Below are 10,361 nucleotides of genomic sequence, written 5' to 3'. Positions count from 1 at the left end.
ATAGTAACATGTTTTAGGGATTGTGTCCACGTGTTTGGAGGGTGTGGTGACTCATATCTTGTTGACATGGAGACCAAAATAGCAGCCAAATGGAAGAGGACATTCAGTCTACCCTTGAGACTTTGCACGATGGTGAAGAAAATGGGGAGAGAAAGATAGAATGAGAGGAGTGACAGAAGGAGAGAGGAGAGGAGAGGAGGACTATGAAGGTTTGAGTTGTATAAGCCAACGGTGAGTCACACTCACTGTTTGAATCTTGAGAACTAATAGAAAATCGTTTGTTTTCACTCACTAGGGAGTGGGTTAACTCTGCAAGGACAAAAAAGGAAATAGGTTGATTTGAGAAACAAGAAGGAGTTGTCTTATGCAATGCATGTCAGGTCTTTGCAGAGTGGCACGATGATTTGGTATACCAAGTGCATTAAATGCACTTGCAGGAGGTCAGATGACGTTCTGAGTGGTAGGAATTTTACAGCTATGATGTGTCATAACACGGCAATGTATCAATACTGCAACCGATTTTGCCATGAGGGTGAACTCTAATTGTGTAATTTACAGGTCACAGGCAAAACTATTTTTACTCTATGGATGGCAATGTCGTCCTGACGGCCAATTGACCACTATGGTCCAGACTGAAATATGGCTATGTCCCCCTAATCTTTTCCAATGCATTTGATCCGATTTTTCAAGTTTTCAGGATATGTTCCCAACCTGGGGGTTCAGCAAACCCCACAAGGGGTCCCAAAATGAATCCAAGGGCACATGATTTCATTACCAGGGTAGGAAATGGGACCAAAACTGGATTACAAATTATTTTTAGTCTTTTTCTTTTCTTTCGACTTTTCTCTAGTCTTTGTTAATCTGAAAAAATAAAGTTATCCATTTGAACTGCTCACAACTCATAGACTGTAAAGCAAGTAGATATTGATTGATTCATATTATGGGGTTACAAGCTGAAACGATTGGGAATAACGAGTCCACACCACTATAAAATATAAAGTGGATTCTTGCTTTTTTTGGTATAATTTGCACACACAAGGTAACATGTTGGGAAATCCACAGTTCTGTGTTTGTTTGGTGTTGTTCCACTAATTAACACAACCCACCAAAAAACATAGCAATGCACCAACAAAGGTGGAGAAAAAGATGCCTGCAAACAAATAAACAGTGATTTATCCAATCAGATTTCACCACTATTGCTCTAGGTAAGTAGAGCGGCCCGATGCCCTCTAGGTAGACTTTGCAGTTTAAGTAAATGGGGACTTGATTGTCATTGTCTTCAACCAATCAGATTTTTAGTTTGACATGTTGGACGTATTCTTTGACATGTCAGAGCTGTCTAGGTGGCCTACAAGTACGTCAGCATTAACGTGCAGCTCAGCATTGACGTGTGGCGTGATTGGTCAGTGGGCTAGCGTCACTGTTGTGAAGCTGAAAGCTAGCTAGCAGAACTTAGTAGTAGTCAGAGTTGAAGTTGAAAGATATTAAGAAGTTATGCCATTGACATTACATTTTTAGCGTTTTGCTACCTAAATGCTGCGGGGAGAGTTTGTAGCGTATGTGCTGCTGTTGGTATTCCTGCTAAGCTAGTTTAGCATAGTGTACCTCCCAGAACAAACTTGCCTCAACAGAGTAATGTTTGTCTTCTGTGATGGCTCAACGTCAGACAGCACGTTGTCTGTTACGCTTGGTGGGTTGCCAGGTTGAGGCGCAGTGGCTCCACCGAAAGAACATTATATTTCCCACAATTTAAGCTTCGGCATTTTCCAAACGCACTAGTGTTATTCAAACGTATTGTTCGGTTCGTAAGCCTCGCACCGAACAGTTTAATACGAATACGTGTATCGTTACACCCCTAGAAACAAATAGTAACCGTAGCTGTGGCGTCATAATGAGGTTATTATGATGTGGTTCAACTGTAGTAGGACAGCACTGAAGGCCCAGGTATAAAATGCACGGCCCGCCACTGGTAAACACTAAACACGGCTGTAAACAATGCAGGACTTAAAATATGTTTTCTAAGAAAGAACATATGTGTGACAAGTTTGTTAGGCAAAAAAAGATACCTATGATGCATTTTGGTGAGTAACTAAATGTAAACATACATTTGTTTGTCTACAAGAAAATTCCACATGGTACCTTTAAGTTGTAGTCACCAAACTTATCGAGGATAACAGCTTTTAGCTTGTACTATTTGGTTCACACTTTCTCTGGGATTTCATTTGAGCCTTGCCAATCCGTTCTATCCCAGGCTGATCCAGGAGACATTGTTTATCCAGCAGGATCATGTCACAATTAGTCACCAAATTTAGAAGTGCCACAAAATATTTTACACACACAATCTTTGCTTCATACTATATTTACACAATGTAACCCAGCATGTAATTGCAAAAATAACATGAGAGATCATCCAAAAACCTTATATATGGCATTTGAATTTACACAATATGATTCTTAATGTGAGACTAATTTATGAAATCTCTACATCTTCCCCAGAAGAAACATGAAATCCTCCACGATTTCAGCTTCAGAAAGTATATCTGACCAGTTTATGACTCATCTTTTGTTTCAATTAATTTCATCCATCAAAAGAAAACAACTGACTAAGATGGCATTTGCTTTGTCAATAATTTCAGCCCAAACATGTATCAAACTTGCGACCCTTTAACTGATTTTTATTCCCCACCCCCTACTCACTGCACTGTTCAAATTGCACCACTGTTTCTTTACATTGTCTTTAACCAGTACACGTTGTGGGCGCACGAAAGGAAAGCAGCATGGTTTTCTGGTGCTCCATCAATTGCAAATGTATCTCCACAATGAACAGGCAGGATAAGCCAAACCTCGCCATCAGCAGGACTTTCAGATTGAGAGGTTGAAAATTAATCTGACAGCATGCTTTCAAAAGACAGCCTGGAGCAACGCGGGCTAATATGTGTTACTATGTTTCTCTTGCCTCTGTGGTTTTCAATTATTATATTTTGGGTCTGTTTGGGCAGAGTTTCACACTGGGCTGCTCTTTGTGGCTAAAAAGGCCCGCATTGGATTTATCATCAGCTGTTAGTTGTATACTGTGAATATTTAGTGATAACAACATGTAAATGTGTTATTGCCAATGAATGTGTCAAAGCTGATTTATTTCAAAGCACAGATACTTAACTGTAAAAACAAAAACACATCTCAACTCAAATAACAGCAAGGTGCCATGTGGTGTTAAAAAAACACAAATTAATAATTACAATTGACGGTCTGGTTAATTAATCTATTCGGTGGTTGATCTAATTGGCAACTACTTTGTTTATCGATTAAGTACTCTTTTAAGAAAAAGTGCAGAAAATCCACTTCTTCAGACTGCTGAAATGTTAACGATTGCTGAGTTTTGTTGTCCTCTAGGATAGTAAATTCATGTTTTGGGATTTTTGACTTTTCTGACATTTTATAGATCAAACTATTAATCTAATTTAACAGCTGTGAATCATTTAATCATCAGTTGCTGCCATATTATTAAACTTCCATTAAAGACGAACTATTGTTTTGTTAAGCATTGTGTACCCATCATTATCTATAGATTGCTTTGAATTGCATGGTTCCAACCAATATGGTTGCATGGATGTTGTCAAATCTTTGGAGCACCTGGGTTTGTCCTTATTATTAAAGAAATGTCATTATTTTTAATACAAGGAAAAATGATGAAAACTAGGATACATTTAGGGTCACAAAAGGGACAGTAAACTCCATCTTATCAATGCGCTGTCAGTTCTGAACATTGACAGAAGTCAATCTGATGAAGGCACATCTTGTTCATCTGAGCGGATACGCTCAGATGAACATATCAGACATATGTCACCAACTGGTGAGAAACAACAGTGAGCACTGTACTGACGCATGCTCAGATTGCTAGAATATAGCTTGAGGGGACAGTATCACAATGAGCATTTATACAGACAGGAAGCATGAATGACAGGACCACATAGATCTGCAAGAATGCAATTACTAGACATGCATTCTGCCAGATTTTAAAGGGTAATTTGGTGATAAAACATTTTAACTCGCAGAAAATTTGTGGCACAGTGTTCTTTCGCAAAGAGCCTTTCAACTAAAGTGACAACTGAAACATATGCACTAATATGCGAGAGTGCTTAACTTATAACAACTATTCTTTGATTTAAAAACCTGGAACAATTTGCCCTCTTTTGCTGATAAGGCATTATATCCATGAGCAACTTTTAATGAGAGTGGTAGCTTTAAAACTTAGACGCTTCTTTAGAGCAATTTGTCCTCTATTGCTGCTGAGGAATTATATCCATGAGTAACCTTTAATATGAGAATGTTAGCTGTAGGCCTTAATAGTTAACATTTCTAGGTCATCACATCCGCAAGGATCATCTATCTGAGTCGGTACAACCCGATCCAGTTTCTATTTAGTACCATGACAGCGGGGTTATAGTAAATGTAGAAGCTCGTTGGACACTATAAAATTGGTGTACATTACATTACAGTCATTTAGCAGATGCTTTTATCCAAAGCGACTTACAATTACAAAGTGTTGCTTAAGGACACATCGACATGCGAATAGCAGAGCCGGGGATCGAACCGCCGATCCTCTGATTGAAGGACGGCCCTGCTATCCACTCCGACACAGTCGCCCCCTGAGTGTAAATGACACTCGTGAGCAACAGCAGCACATTGAGACTTTGAATGGCTACAACTGTGTACATCATCAAAGCCCCCTTTCAAAGGCTCAAAAACACAGCTTTGTCCCAAGGTTATTTATAGAATACTGTCTGAACAAAATTACAAGTGCTTCATTACCTTGAAACGTCAATGACGACTTCATTTTCATGAGTTCACTTCACAGGCCGCTTTGTCTCTGTGGTCTCTTTGCCTGAGATACTTCTGGTTTGTGTCAGCGATGGTCATCAGACAAAAGAAGCTTTATTATAGTCAAGAAATGACGAACATCAGACATCCAAAGGCGTAGTAGAAGAAGGTGATCATTGTGACCACTGCCACTCCTCCGAGGACAGACAGATAGCGTCATCTGGCGTTACGGTCACACTATCCCTTACTTGCTAATAACTAATCTGACTTTAGCATCAAATTATCCCTCAGGGCTTGCCTTTCTTATTGAGCAGCAGAGCTAAAAGGAACAGCCTGGCGGAGAGAGACAAAAAGTGACAATCACTGACATTTTTCACAGCATACAGTGGAGCTACGTGTCTTGTATAAGAGGACAAAGAAGTCCAACTCAACCTCGGTAGAGGAGGATAGGCATGTGTGAAAGCCAAGGTTGTGTTCTGCATTACAGGAAATCAGAGCTGTCTGAAAGAACTCGGTTAGTCATATCGAAACAATTACAGGGAACTAGATGTTAGTGATGGGAGTTATGGCTCCGTTCCTTCTATTCACCTCTTTCTTCACACATAATAATAAGTCAAATGACTAATACAAAAAATGTAGATTTTATGTCAAAATGTTGCAGCTTGGTTGAGGTCGGGCTAATATACTGCAAAACTCAAAACTGTACTTAAGTACAGTACTTTAGTAAGTGTACACTGCGATTTCTTTATTCATTTATTGCAGTTCTTTCATGAACTTTTTATCCTATTTAACATTTGAATTTATTTTGGACGTGTGCTGTTCAGTGGATTCTTTCTTTTCCCACTTGTTTGTTATTTTTCTTCTGTTTCAGTCACGAGCCTTTCTGACTACAGAGATGACATTTGTTACACATGGTACAATAATGAAAGTGAGGTTTTACATTTGAATTCCTCCGTGCCTTAATCTGCTGTCATGTGAAATATGTGTTAAAATAGTTTGATTTCTGCTTCAGTACGATGTTATACGCCTTAGGCAACGTTCAGTCTCACCATTGAGTTTGAATGGAAAACAGTTTGGAGCACTGAGAAAATCTAACCACTGTGGGGTAGTATTTCTCTTCATAAGAACTTGGCTAGACTCACAACTGTGTTAAGAAACAAACTATTTAAAAACAATGAATGTACACTTTCGGCATTATATCGGTGTGCTTTTGCTGAAATATGAGGGTGCGCATATTAAATAGCAGTGGACCTTGAGAACTGCTTGTTGGCATAATGACTTAAAAGAACGAGACAAACTTTTACAATCAGGTTTGTTTTCATTTACTTCCTCACTGACATATACCTTTCAACTAAACTACATGTTGTTTAAACAATGAAAACAATAAAGCAGAGCTTTTTTTAACCCAGACATATATGTAAAAGCATCACTCTTGAAAACAGGCTAAGTGGACGAATTTACCGTAATTAAGGTATACGATCATTCCTGACCAAAATAAGTATTGGAGGCAATCTCATATTGTTTTCTGTATTCTGCACTTTACTCTCACCTCTACACAAATCGGTCTCTTTCTCAAACATAAATAATAAAAACAAGGGAATAGTACTGCTAATCAGTGAGATTACGTAAAGAAACACTGTCCCTCAGTGCACGTTTTGGTCCCTGTCAACAGACACATACATGATTTTAGTGATAGCAATAATAATGCAAGAAGATACTGCTGATCCTTTAGAATATTTCAGGGAACTGGCTCATTAAAGCAAAATGGAAGGTATCTACATGATGACTTGCGTGTGGGTTAATTTTATTATTTATAGCACAATGTGCTGCAGGCACTACTACCTGGATTCAAGACTTCACTCTCGTGGATGAGTCATTGTGTTTTGACCCTTCACCTCTTGTCTCACTCAACCAGCTCACAGGAATGAGAACTCGTCCCAAAATCTGTAGTGTCATTAAATAATCTCTTTTAATTAATTTGCAATATTTTGTTCCATGTTTCGATGCTAAAAGAAAATAACTTGTTAATTTTAGTATTGCTCAAAGAAAGAGATTACACTGACTTCATGCAGTTAGGTCAAAGGTCAATACTGTTCAAATTATTACTCGTTATTCTCACCACTCACTGCTTACTGTATGTCTTGAGATATCTGACTGGAACTTTCGGAACAATATGATTGTTTGTCACTTTGTGGGTCCACTACGGAGATCCAGTTTGCCTTCCGCCTCGCTTACCTTCAAGGAAGAGACTGAACTTTAATTAACAGTGACGCAACATGCATTCCCGCTCCAAATGTGTCTTGTTTGCATATCACGCGTTGTTAGCTTGCAAGCTAGTCAGCAATGCATTCAAACGTCGCCTGTATTACAGCACAACAGTGTGCAAAGCTGATACCAGGGCCTTTGAGGAGCTGTGTGCAATTACAATGAAATAGCTTTTACTGTAAGAAACGTTGTTTACAGAGTGTAATTGCACTATTTCACTACTTTCAACATGAGCCAATTTAATTTAGGTAAATTGTAATATTTTCAGAAATGTGAATCTAACTCACCTTCTATACAAGGGAGAAGCAACACTGAGCGACTTCCTTCCACATTGGAGGTGTATGCCACAGTGGGTTGACGTGAATGGCCATGATTGATGGCATACTGTAAACCCACCCCACTGATAATGTATTGCTTGTAAACCAATCCCAGTTTCCATACATGCTGCAGGTGCGCCGTATGCCTCTGGCTGCAAGAATACCAAACATAGTCGCCACACCCATGTGCACCTTGTGCCCTGTCTGGTTGACTGCCCTTTCCCCCATGCACCATTGATTATCCCATAATGTCAAGGGTGGAGATGCTCTAGGTGTCAGGTGCCATAAGAGTGAATTTGCAAGTGGTGTGTTAAGAGCTCTTTATTCATGCTGGAAATAATCATGGGAAAAAAAAAGATTGAGGCAGGAGCAAGATCACTGATAGAATTGAGGTACAAGAGGAGGAATTATTGTGATGTTCATGACATGCACTAAATGTAGAGGTCTAGATAGATACAAGTGTACAAGTGTGCCTTCCCTGCTGGCTTTGTGGTTTCTTGTCCCATTGTATGTTTGCAGTCAGCACTTAACCATGATCACAATCTTGTCAAATGTATCTGCAAGTGTGCATCTAATGTAATGTGCTTGCCATCTAAAGTCACAGCGTGTACAAACAGACTGCTATGATTTCATCCGGCACAACCAGAGAAAAGATGTATGCATCAGAACAGGAGATAAACACTGAGGAGTCGTAAAACAAGTGACATCTTTATAGAAAATTCAAATATATTCAAGTATCATCTTGAAGATACGTAGCCTACACTATAAAAGCTATTTATTCTGTGGTTCTAATTTTGGTGGTAATTGATACAGTCACTTTCACAGCAACGTCAATACATTCAGCTGTTTGTCAGACATCATGTCAGAGCCGCCAAACCTGCAAAGGATCACTGAAACTCTTCAAAGGAAGCTTCTGGTTATCAGGATCTACAAATCATTTGCAAGAAGACCCACACGCGTATTTAATATCTTAGTTTTTGCACCCTCATCTTGGTGTGAGCTACAGAGTCACTTTAAAGAGATTATTTTATAAGCATGGAAGATTTAAAAGAACAGAATTAAGGACTATTTGACCAGTGGATGTAGCCTACATGTCCTGTTACTGAACAACACTGCTTATTTATTGCTTGATGTAATTTGCTGTTTGTTTTAAATGTGTTTTTATGTAAATTTTTTCAATGTTGTCATCTTGGCCAGGACTCTTTTAAAGAGATTTTAAATGTCCGTGGGAAACATCCTGGTTTAATATCTTCTTGCTAAAAGGCCTTTCATGGTAGCTGTTGATTCATCCACCTCTTCATTATTGTGCTTTCCTGTGTATTGTGCGTTAATAGGTAACCCTAAAAAAAACAATATGAGGCAGGAAGTTAGTCCCTGCATTCTTCAACTTGTAGTATTTTGTTATTGCATCCCCACTGACACGGCATGTCCAGATACCTGGATTATCAGAGCATACTTAATGTGATCTCCGCTGAACTCTGTACATTCTGAAACTAGCTTGTCACATATTCACCAAGTCAATTATCCACCTCATCAGATCAGTGAGCAACACAACTGGTTTTCAATCGCAGCATTGGAGGTGTACAGTACTGTAAGTAAAAAAGCACTTGTTCTTTACTTTACAATATGTGAAACTTTTGTTCCCTTACAGGGAACAGATAGGAATTAGTCTCCTTTTTATTCCACTTTGTGTATTGCATTATTTTGCCTGTTACTCCTCAGATAAATATTTTACGTAATAAACACATATGATAACATAATTGAATGTGATGCATTGTCCGGGTATATAAAAGGAGTTAGACATAACAGTACGGACCAAATCAACAATTTAACTTGTACTTTTAACTTTGAAAGTTTAGTACATGTTGCTACTAATTCTGCTATTTTGCATATATAACATATCTAATGCATGTTTGTAATGCTTATTCTCAAAAGCTGCTTGTTACATGTTAATGTATCAATAATGTATCACCCTGTAAACTCAGATACACGTCGCTCGTATACTGTACTTACTGTGATTTTTTTCATGCACAACATTAAGTTATAATTGACTATTGATTCATTTTCATTGTGATTTTGCCTAAATAGTCTGATCATCTCTGACACTGATGGAAGCTTAAATATTTTGTAAACCTGTATGAGCAAGGCTTGGTTACCAGCAGGAGAAGCAGTTAGTTGCTTTAAGGCCCCAGATATGTGTCTCTGTGATTTAATCCATTGCTAATTTATTAACACTATTTAAGTAATGAAATATAAATTGTACTTAAGTACAGTGCTTAGCTGAATGTACGGAGTAAGTAAGTCATTTAGTCAAGTACTGTAATTCGGTAGAATTGCAATGCACTTGTCCCTATGCAACTTTATTTATTTATACCTCAAAGGCAAATATTGTACTTTTTAACTCTTCTAGATTTGTCGGACACCTTTAGTTGATTTTGAGATTACAATTGCATCATGCTCTTTCTGTCCAATGAAAACCATGTATTTCCAAATTTGGTGATTTTTAATTTTTGTGATAAAAAAATGTAGTTATAAATTATATAGAAAAATACGATGCATTGCTATATATTAAACTATCCAACAGTATAAAGTATTTCAAATGAGCACAACCTTAAACATCTAGAGTTGTAAAATGCAACAATAAAGTACTTTTATTTTAGTACTTCAAGTATATCTCGATGAGAATCGCCTACTTTTGGGCATTTTTAAAAGTTAGAATGCATAACTTGTTTATTACAACAGAGTATCTTTTAGAGCAGGATCACTACTGTGGCTTAGTAAAATAACTGTACTTATTTCACCACTGGTAGTTTCACAGTGTGGTATTGGAACTTTAATTTAAGTAAAGGACCTGGACATTACTTATTCTACCACTGTACTAACTTACATTCCACCACCGCTTTTTTTTTTTTTTAAACCTGGTACACGTGGTTCTAAAAGAAATGCACGAACACATTA

Source organism: Melanostigma gelatinosum, assembly GCF_949748355.1.
Source record: "Melanostigma gelatinosum genome assembly, chromosome: 2".
Lineage (NCBI taxonomy): Eukaryota > Metazoa > Chordata > Actinopteri > Perciformes > Zoarcidae > Melanostigma > Melanostigma gelatinosum.
Note: the sequence above shows the minus strand (reverse complement) of the source record.